Raw genomic sequence first — 11,436 nt, 5'->3', positions numbered from 1 at the left:
GTCCATCTGGGCTATAACAAAGATGAGGCCTTGCACAGTCTCTGTCCACCACCATCTGTGCCCTTAATCTGGGGTCAGCCACAGCTCCATCTCCTCCTGCACTTCTGACCCACCATGCCTTTATTCTGAACCACCCCAGCCATAAAGCCAACGTCAGAGGAGCCCAGAGGAGGAGAGTGCCACAGATCCTTCTCCGCTTGGGCCCCCACCCAGCCACACTCGGGGGGGTGTGGTGCCAGACTCTGTGCTGTTGACCAGGCATATTTCAGTACAGCCATGGAAGCAGTCTCTGACCAAGGAGCCGAGGAAGGTTATTCAAGGGCATACTAGAAATTTCAAGCTGTGAAAACTATTGTACACACCATATGTCCTGGCTAAGAAGGCACAGATTAGCAGCCTAAAAATTAATTCATGGTTGACAAGTAGGAGCCAAGACCCAAGGGGATGCTGTACACAGCATCCTGCCTCCCTATTGGCAGAGCAAGATCTCCCTTTCCCCAGGAGGGTGCCATCCCAACTTCTCTGCCTGCATCAGGGACCTGTGTGTTCCCTGCCGGTGGCCCTGTTGCTAGGCAAGCTGGCTGAACCCTGAGTCCAGCAAGCCTAGATTCTTTAACTTTCCCTTTGTGGCTCCAGTACAGCCCCACAGGGCTACCAACCTGCTGCCCAATCTTGGGTAAGCTGCAAACACAGGCTCTCTTTGATTTATGATTTGTATAAAAGGAAAGGTAGAAGTTAGAGTCCAGAGGGTAGAGCCAAGAACGGTCATTCACAAGACTTCAGCCATAATCAAGGAACTGGCAACACATGCCTTGATGCATTTCGTATTAGCTATAATCAGTGACTCCTGTGTGCCTCCCATTTTTCTCCCCTTTGAGGAGTGTCTGCAATGGTTACAGGTGGTTATAATATGCCTGTCCCAACATTGTATGTCAAATTTGTTTGGGGCAGAAAGCTGGTGTCTTTTGTTCACAGATCTTCAGATCAAGAACTGTACTCAAGCAGCTATACTCAAGGAAATACACCTGAGGCTCATTATCCACAGCTGGACCTGATTTCGATGATGAGATCCTTCATTTTGAGCAGATAAAGGAGTGAAATTTGAGGGGACCTGGGGAAGAAGTTAATATGTTTTGCATTTAAGAGGCACATGCGTCATTGAAGGGCAGAGGGTAGATGATGGTAGCCAGACTCCAAGAGGGCTCTCAGTGGTCTTCGTGTGCTTATGTGGTCCCCTCCCACATGAGACCAGGGCTGACTTCTGTGACCATTAGCATATGGCCAAAGTGATATTGTGTGACTCCTTATGGCTAAGTCATTGCCATTTCTACCTTGGTCTCTGAGATTTCTTGCTCTGGGGGAAACCCCCCGCCATCTTGAAAGGACACTCAGGAAGCCCTGTCAAAAGGTCCGTGTGGAGAGGAACCCATCTCCTAGCACCAACTTGCCAGCCATGTGATTGAGCCACCTTGGAAGCACAGCCTCCAGCCCTGGGCAAGTCGTCCCATCCCACATGCTTTCAAGCCTCCCAGCTGAGGCCCCAGCCACCAGGGATCAGAGACTAGCCATTCCACTACGCCCTGTCTCAAGTCCTGATCCACAGAAGTCATGAGATGGTAAATAGTTACTGTTTTAAGTTATTAAGCTCGGGGATGGTTTGTTATGATGCACTGGATAACTAATACAGGAACCCAAGCATTTCTCACTCCCAGTGCATCCTGAGATAGCCAGTTGGTCCATGTCACTGTGATTGAAGCCACAACTGTGTACAGTCCAGCTCTTCTCCCAGGAAATCATCCTCCACTGGCTCTTTTGCTTACGATGTGGAAATTGAAAACCTAAAAGCCTAAGATGTTGAACTCACAATATAAAAGGGGGACACAGGAGGCAAAGATATGCACATCGGATGCTTGCACTTGCAAAATAAAACCACAAGGCAAATTTGAAGAAGGCAGAGTTCCACTATGCCCAGCTCAGCACTGATATGTTGCCTGGTATTCAGGGATAGGTGGGTGCCAGCCAAGACCAGAGCACCCAGTCTGAGAACAGCTGCATCCACTTCCCAGCCAGCCTGACACACATGCCCTAGAAGCCGAGGTGCCCCCTGCTTCAGCACGGTGAGGACTTTCTTTGTGAGTTTGATGCCCACCTGTCCTTTCTCTTTTCTTGGGACTGCTCAAACTAGATATTCAGCTGGGCTTTTGAAAATCCCCTTTCCTCTTCATTGCCTCCCCCAAACTCACACACCCAAAAGCTAATGAACCTGCGCGATCCCAGGTGAGGCCTGTAGGAACCCTCAGACACTGGCAATTGGGCAAAAAAAGAGTTGTATAGCTGCTCAGAAGTAAAATCTTTTACATCTCAGAAAGTTACAGTTATTTCCTTGCCTGGGATAGATCTGGAAGGGACTGATCTAAGGTTTCTGTTGTAGAAACCTGTCGTTGGAAACCCTCAGAACCTAATAGACTCTGGGAAAACACCACAGATGACCTGCATTCCCAGGGACCTTTGAGCTCGGAGCTGGATGTCTGTGGTGAGGAGGAAGGAAAAGCCAAGGGCATGGGGTGACTGAGGAGGAATGGAAGCCCTGCAGCCAGCTGTGGGCTTCTTATTGTGGCTGTAAGAGGGAAGACCAGGCAGGGCACAGGCAAAGTCTAGATGCAAAGCCCTGGGGCTGAGTCAAGATGCTTCCTTAACTTCAAAGTCAGGCTTTCACATAGTACCAGACCCTTAGAGAAATGTTCCTTTGTAACTGATGCCTAATGTACTTCTGGATCCTGTGATCAAACCTAGAGCTAGAACTGCCCGGATCACACAGCAGAGGCTGTAGATGAAAGAGGCTCAGGGGACAAGTGCTGCAGGTATATTGCTGAATGTCACAGTTCCTCTGGTTCTGTGCTGTCCACAGCAAAGCCAAGCCCAGACAGGCTGGGTTTTGTCTATCATTTCATTTCGAGAGGACTTGAAGGCAAGAGAATTTCTAGAATCTGGGATTGGGCAACACTTCTGGAGTATGGGAAGGCTGGATGTTTAGGGGTGGATATCCAGAGAGGGGAAACTCTGGGGAAGAAGGGCAGGAACATGGGCTTCACGTCTGCAAGCGCTGATGTCTGCTTCCTTTGCTTTGGAAAGAAGCAGATGAACATCTTTGCTCGGGTCAGTGATGTCAGCCCAGCCTAGGGTTCAGGTCCAGCCTTCAGAGAGCCTGTAAATTAAGGGTGGGGACAGGATTTGACCCAAAAGTATCCCTTACAACTAGTCACAATGCCCCATTGCCCTGCTTATCTACCAACTCCACTGTCCCTCAGGCTACACAGGATTAATGACAGGGAAGAACACCGTGTGACAATGGAGGCAGAGACTGGAGGAATGCAGCCACCAGCCAAGGAATGTCAAGGGTTGCCAGCAGCCCCCAGAAGCTAGGAGAGAGACATGGAACATAGCCTCCCTCAGAGCCTCCAGAAGGAACCAACCCTGCTGACACTTTGATTTTAGACTTCTGGCCTCCTGAACTGTGAGAGAATACATTTCTGTTGTTTTCAGCCACCCAATTTGTGGTAATTTGTTAACCGCAAACAATACAAGAGAAACTAATACAAGCCCTGTGAACCTAACACAAGAGGAGTAAAAACATATGCTCACAAAAAAATCCGAACACAGGGGCTTCCCTGGTGGTGCAGTGGTTGAGAGTCTGCCTGCCGATGCAGGGGACACGGGTTCGAGCCCTGGTCTGGGAAGATCCCCCATGCCACGGAGCAACTAAGCCTGTGCACCACAACTACTGAGCCTGCACTCAAGAGCCCGCTAGCCACAACTACTGAGCCCATGTGCCACAGCTTCTAAAGCCTGTGCACCTCAACAAGAGAAGTCACTGCAATGAGAAGCCTGTGCACCGCAACGAAGAGTAGCCCCCGCTCGCCGCAACTAGAGAAAGCCTGCGAGCAGTGACAAAGACCCAACACAGCCAAAAATAAATAAATTAAATAAATAAATTTATTAAAAAAAAGATTTTGTAAAAGAGGCAAAATACAAATGATATAGCTAGTAGTATTAGTAAGGTTATAAATAAGAATTTAAGCCTAGAACTTCTATTAGGTGCAGCCCAGTATATCCCCAGGTCACCTGACTTAGCCTGTTCTATACCAGTTCTTATCTTTAAAGGAAATTATATATTGGTATTGTTTATAAGGCACCCGACCCAATTTCCTACTGTTATTAGCTGGTTATCCTTCGTATGATTTAATATACTAAAGGAGCCTTTAAACTTGAGCATAGCCTGGTGTTAGCCACATAGATACATACCAGAACTGTGTGAGGTTTCCTTCTCATAAACAGGAGGTTATGGTTTTTGACTGAGATTCCGCTTGGTGTTCTCATTGAGCTTGAGTGGCCCTAAAAGAAAATTCATATTTATGGTCAGAGTCGGAGCAGGTATTATTAATTGGCCAGGTGAGGGATATCACCTAGTAATATCAATAGTGGCCTAAAGAGAACTATAATTTCTTTCTTCTACAATAAATTTCCTAAGGGCTATCCAATTAGAGCCTTGGAGTGGAGAAATCCACCAGAGTAATCCAGAAGAACTGGATATAGGTAAATAGCCATATACGCCAACAATTGGATTAACTTTAAACACAGTATAAGATTGTGAAATACATTCGGTTCATAAGCAAAGTTGTGAGCAATTATCAAAGTAATTGGTAGACAGGCCTGGTCCAGCATCTTGGGTCAGATGTCTATTTCAGATGTCATCTTCTCATCCTAGTCTGGAAGTTTCTCCTCTGTTTGAGTCTTGTTTTAAGGTGATTTTAAGGTCAGCAATCCTCTCTCTAGGCCAGTCCAGTGCAGGGACACTTTTGGAAACATTAATCCAAGAGTCAATTCCTTTCAGTTTCGCTGTGCATGAACTAGTTAAGAGTACCTGATAAGGGTCTTTCCATCTAGGTTGGAGATAGTCCTTTAAATGATGTATTTTCCAGTATGCATAATCCCTGGCTACAGGTCATGAGGCATCTGATCTTCATCCAAAGATAGATTACTGAGATAATCTTCAGAAACAAATTAGAGTGTCCTTTTAATAATTCAGTTAAAGTTTACAATAATATAACATAATAGCAAGGAGCTGAATCGGAAGTGAGGCTTAAGCAGTAAATACAGACCTCAATTAACAAAACTAGAATTTGATATCCACTAAAACATAAATTTTTCTCTCTAAAATTACCCTCATTTTTACCAAATATAGACAAAGTAAGATTAATTTGTTTGCATATTAAGTCTAATTTCAATAACCTTGGCCTGATTACTTAGGTAAGTGTAATTGATCATATAGGATCTTTTATATTGGCCATGGGGAACTTTTCATTAGGAGTATCGGACTGAAGTTTTCTTTTAAAAAGCCCTCTCAGGGACTTCCCTGGTGGTGCAGTGGTACGAAATCTGCCTTCCAATGCAGGGGACACGGGTTTGATCCCTGGTTGGGGAACTAAGATCCCACATGCCACAGGGCAACTAAGCCTGTGCACCACAACTACTGAGCCTGAGCGCCACAACTAGAGAGAGAAAGCCCACGCACCACAACTAGAGAGAAGCCTGCGTGCTGCAACGAAGACCCAGCACAGCCAAAAAAATGAAGAAAATAAATAAATAAAATAAAGTAAATGAATATTAAAAAAAAAAAAAAGGCCTCAAGGTCAAGGAGAGCAATGCCAAAGGCTTGTCACAGATTTTGCCTTACAGATTTGGGTGAATTACTCCCTTTTCAAGATACCCACAATATCACCAACCAGGAGGTTGCCTTCCTTATTTACCTGATAAGGCTACTGGGAACCTATGAGTTTCCAATTTCTGAAGGAATCAGGTAGACAGAAAAGATAAATGTTTCAATTCTGCTTACAGAGGTACAACTTACCAAATTGCTGTAAGTCATAACTAGCTTGAGGGAAGGGGCTGCTTATGTCTGGAAAACACAGATTAAAAGCCAGTAATGTTTTAGACAGAAACCATAAAAATTATAACCACATTCATCAGTTCACTCAGTCCTATGTAACTTATCGTTTCTGTTAATAGTTTCATGAAGCCATCCGGTTTTCCAGTAGAATTTTTAAATTTCTTACCCAGTTCAGCAAAATGCTCTAAAAGTTATCAGAAATCTGTACTTGTCCAAAAGTCCTTGCTATGAATCTTCTTGAAGAGGAAGCATTTTTGCAAAGGCATAAGTGTAAGACAATAACTGTCTATGAATGACAAAAGACTTAAGAAGGCACAGTTAAAGACCTGATTACAATGCTATTGACAAAGAAACTTGGTTACTGCTGTGACACTTTAGGATAATAACCAGAATTATGATGGATAAATTTTACCAGGACATACCAGATTTTTAGGAATTTTAGGTAATTTCTAGACTATGTATATTAATGATATTTACCCATGCAATACAACCTAAGAAGATTTATTACTCATTTGACAATAGTTCCCATGTAATTTAACATACCAAATGAACCTAATTAGTTTAATACCTCTCTTTGGGATGTTTCAGGGAGCCCTTTGATGCTAGCTAGAGGTCAAAGTTAGCTAGAGGTCAAAGGAACTTCTTTAGAATTTGATTTGGGAACTTTGTCAAAAAATATCTAAAAGTTTTTAAAACTCTTGGTCAAATAGGATCATAGGTCACTGTGAAACAATGCTTATCCACTTAACCAAAGCGACAAAAAGATTTCAAAGGCAATTACAGACAGTTATAACATGTTACCAGTTAAAGGTAAAAGAAACTTTACAATCTGTTATCAAAAGTGGATCAATATTCTAAGAAAACTGTGTCATCTTAACAGAGAGAAAAACCAAATTCAGGTTTTGCACCAGCTTATTTCTCAAATTCATTTACTCAATTAAATGTATTCTACACTTAGCCAATCCTGACCATGCACAGAACTCTTTTCTCAGGATTCCTTTTCCATAAACCTTCTGTAACTTTCTGTATCCATACTAGTGTGTCCCTTATTTTTTCCCATCCATAAACAACCAGCTCTAGAACAAAATTACTTTTTTTCCCTTAACAAAATGCAATTCCATTCCTCATACCTTCTTTTACTGAAGACACACATCCTACTTTGCTACTATATGCTGAAATGTTTCCTTTATTATTTCTAGTAGCTTTAATTACGTATTTAAATTAGAATTCACAGCTCTTAAAACCTTACTTTCTAGTGAAGACTAAGAAGTATGCAATTATGAACTGCTGTTTACATTTTCATTCTGTAGATTGGCAAACATAAATACCAGTAATAATTTCTAAAAAACATGTTTTTTTATAGAAAATATCTCAGTGTGGCCCCAGACATGTTTATTAATAGTCCTTAATGCCTTTAGTTTCCCTGTAAAAGGAAGCCAGTGTTCAGTACCTAAGGTTTCATTATCTTATTTTATTTGGGAATGACCTAGTCATTCAATAAACTTCCATCACTTAGCTTAATTTAGTACAACTCTAAACTTTAAAGTTGCCAAGTATCTGGAGAGAATATTTTTAAGTAGATATTCCTAAAACAATTTTCCTAAAGAGTTCACCCAAAACCTCTTTTCTCATTTACATTTAATTTAGTAATAAAACATTTCAGTATACCAAGTTATTTTTCTTGTGGACAAATTTGCAACAGATATAATAAGATCTTATTTGACTTTTATTAAACCTAGGTACAATAAAAGTATACTTAATGTTGATGACTCTAAGACATGTCTGTATTAATTAAATCTACCGACAAACCTTAATACCAGGTATTAATTTAATGCTGAATATTTCCCAGTTGACATGAACTTGAAATTCATTCTGGATAGTTTCCTTTTTTATTTCTGAGAATTTTTATAAATGCTTAATTTACTTTAAGCCAATTAAGTAGAGCTCATTTGCAAATTAATTTTGATAATACCATCCAAAGGTAAAGACATATGTGCACACATGGACATATAGACAGACACAATCAGAGATCTCATCGTTTTATTTTAAAACTTAGTCATGAATCAGGTGTTACAATATAAAACTCACTACTTTGTAACAGTTAGAATAAGTCAAATTTCAAAAGGCCTCTTTCCTCCCTGTTTTTCTCCTCAGTCTCTGGAATTAGAGATGGTCTAGATAACTGTTCCTGAGAGCCCTGGTCTCAAGGCACAGGGAGAGAAAAGCATGTTCTCCTAGAAGGACCTGTTCCCTCAAGGGTCAGAATTCTGAAAAGATGTTTTATTAAGCCAGCTTTCTCTAACAACTGCATACAAAATAAAAGAGCCCATATTGGCTATTTTCAGGGCAAAGTTTCCCTTTAATTCCAAATAAGTAAGTACTTGTAAATATAAGTTTTGGACATACATAAACCTGGCAGGGGTGTTAGTCAGAGGCTGGCTTTCTGATGCTCCTCATGTCTCTGTTTGAGAGGCTCTATATCCCATTTTAAAGTTGAATTTGTCAGGGGTAAAACTTACTAATGAAATTGTGTGATGGGCCAGTGTGCGGCTTGTGAGCTTAACTCCTCCAGGCATCACCCTAGAGTCGTTTCAGCCCTCTTATGTGGCTCAGTTTCACCCTTCAGTGGTCTAAGACCACTGTGAGTGCTCGGATCACTGAATGGCCAATTCTTATACATGATTCCTGGATGAGCAAGTCTTTTAATTAATGTGTGGATTGCCCTGTGGGACCATTGCACGGTATGAGGACTCTGCCTCCACCACTCCCATACATATCTCAGTTGCCTGAGAAAGCTCTAACTGACCAGGAGGAGTCTTGTCCCTCTTCTTTGGAGCAAAGCTCTCATGTAACATCTTCACTTTTATCCTGACAAATTCTATGAAGGCAGCCAAACTGAGGAAAAGAGTCAGATCAGCTTCTTACCAAACTACTCAGCCCAGACCGCTCAGTGTCTTTAAACTGAGCAAACCCCATTGTTTTTCAGACAGCCCACCCCCGCACACCCCGGAATGTTTCAGCCGGGGGCCAGGTACCTGTTATACACTGCCAAATAAAACTCAGGATCATCAACCAATACAGGAGATCCAAGAACCAGGAGAGACTCACCCAAATTCGTCTGGACTCTCCAAGGAGGTGGATGGGCACAAGAGGTCTCTGATACTATCAATGTTCCAGTTTCTCCCAGAGTTCAGGTAAAGGAGAGAAGTCTGCTCTGCGTCCCTTCATGGTCACCAAAACTGTCGACTGGAAAAATATGCACAACATGAGAGTTGTGAGTTAAGTTTTATTTGGGGCGAATGAGGACTATAGCCCAGAAGACAGCCTCTCAGATAACTCTGATAAACTGCTCTGAAGAGGTAAGGGCGGAAGTCAGTATATATGTGATTTTGGTGAAGAGGGATACATGCAGTCAAGCACACATTTTGGCAGAAGGTTGCTGCTACTCATGAGGAGCAGATGTCTCCATTTATGATTTTAGTGATTCTCTAGATATGAGAAGATGCAAGAAACTGGGCTCATAAAACCTTCTGAAAATATCCAACTATCTGAAGGCCTGTTCTGCCAATTTCTCCCAGAGCACAGAAGGCCTCATTCCTGATCTCTACCCTAAACTCCTTTCAGGGTGTGTTGAAGGTCAGCAACTGCAGTGGCTTGAGACTTCATTTTTGTAGTGCCCGATGGCAAGTGACAATTTTTAGTTGGAACCACACACCAGCTGGGTGAACTTGGACAAGTTGGTAATCTTTGAGAATGTTTTCTGAATTGTAAAATAGGGATAATACCTATCTCACAGGACTGTTATAAGTTTTAAATGAGAGAAAATATATGTAAAGCACTTCTGATGGTACCTGGAACATAATAGACTTAATAAATGGTAATTAGGGATTTCCCTAGTGGTCCAGTGGGTAAGACTCTGCGCTCCCAATGCAGGGGGACGGTTTCTATCCCTGGTCAGGGAACTAGACCCTGCATGCATGCTGCAACTAAAAGTCTGCATGCCGTAACTAAAGATCCCACATGCCTCAACGAAGATCCTGCGTGCCGCAGCTAAGACCCAGTGCGGCCAAAATAAATAAATGAATATATTTTTTAAAAACGGTAATTATATTAGAAAGAGTCCTGGTTAGGTTTTCAAACTTCAGAAACATAGTTTCACATGGCCCCTCAGGTCTGTCGCTGGAACTGGTCATGTTGACTTGGGAAGAGTGAGAAGAGGTGACAGATATTTTGGGAAAAGACAAATCTTTCTGGGGTTAGGGATCAATAAGGACAAACTTCAGGATTTAGGAGACATAGAACCAAGTGTCTACAGTATTGGAAGAAGCATAGGGATTTTATTGGTTGCTGTTGTTGTTGTTTTCAAGATTCTGAAGCATTAATGGGGCAACTTTCAAAGCTTGGGGAAGAGAGAGAGAGGGAAGAAGTACAGGAAGTGAAACCTTGCAGGACCCTGTGGGGCCCTCCAAGGTATAAATCCTCTCCATGTCCCCTGTTTCTTCTCTGTAGGAAATAGTCTTCATTCAGCCTCCTTGACCTTTCCTGAGTTCCAAAGGGCAGATTCAAACAGTTGCTTATCAGGGAAGGGAGGGATTGCAGAAAGAAAGGAGGAGCAATCAAGAAACAGTAGTGCAGCATGGGGCAGGTTCCTGGTTCCTCTTCAAGGAATATACATAACAATATATGTTTGAGTTCTTCTGCAGGAACTAAGGCCCCCTCCCAGGTGGAGGATGGTAACTTCAGGCTAAGCACTAGATTCTGGGAACACCACCCTCTTACCTCACCACCAACCAATCAGAAGTCTGTACAAGGTAGAAGATAATGAAGACTCTGACCCCTTCCCCAAATGATTCTCCTTTTGAAAACTTTCATGGTCCAGCAGAATCTCTGGAGTTGGTTTTTGGACACAAGTCTGCCTTCTCCCCAGGTTGCCAGCCTCCTGAATAAAGCAACCTTTCCTTTCCAAGCAACACTTGCCTCTCAAGTATGGGTTTTTGAGTGGTGAACAGCTGAACCTGAGTTTGGTAACAGAAGTCCATGAGGTTCAGAAGAGAGACAGCTTTCTGAAACTTCAGAAAAATGACATGGTTTGAGTGTTTCCGTGAGTTAAATCTCTGTTTCTGAAAATAGCTATACATGTTTCTGGAGCTCAGGTGAACTTGAGGTCGACATAGCTTGGGGAAAATGGTGAGTTTCATAGGTTCTCTATAAATGATTTTTTTAAAGTGCATTCCAATTTTGTGATTAATATGGTATACTATGCATTATGGCACATCATGCTGCAAAGAATAATTTATAGTTATTGAAGAGAATTTAAACTTAACCCACCAACAGTTGTTTCATCACAATATTCCAGGTGCATGTGGCCATAGGAATATTTTCTTCATCTTTACATTTGAAACTGTTATAATCACATTCGGAATGTTCTGATGATTTTTGAAGAGGCTGCAATAGTCCCATTTTTCTTGTTTATTTTTTAGGGGTTCCTT

The sequence above is a fragment of the Mesoplodon bidens genome (genome assembly GCF_964165515.1).
Source record: "Mesoplodon bidens genome assembly, contig: HAP1_SCAFFOLD_1042, whole genome shotgun sequence".
Lineage (NCBI taxonomy): Eukaryota > Metazoa > Chordata > Mammalia > Artiodactyla > Ziphiidae > Mesoplodon > Mesoplodon bidens.
Note: the sequence above shows the minus strand (reverse complement) of the source record.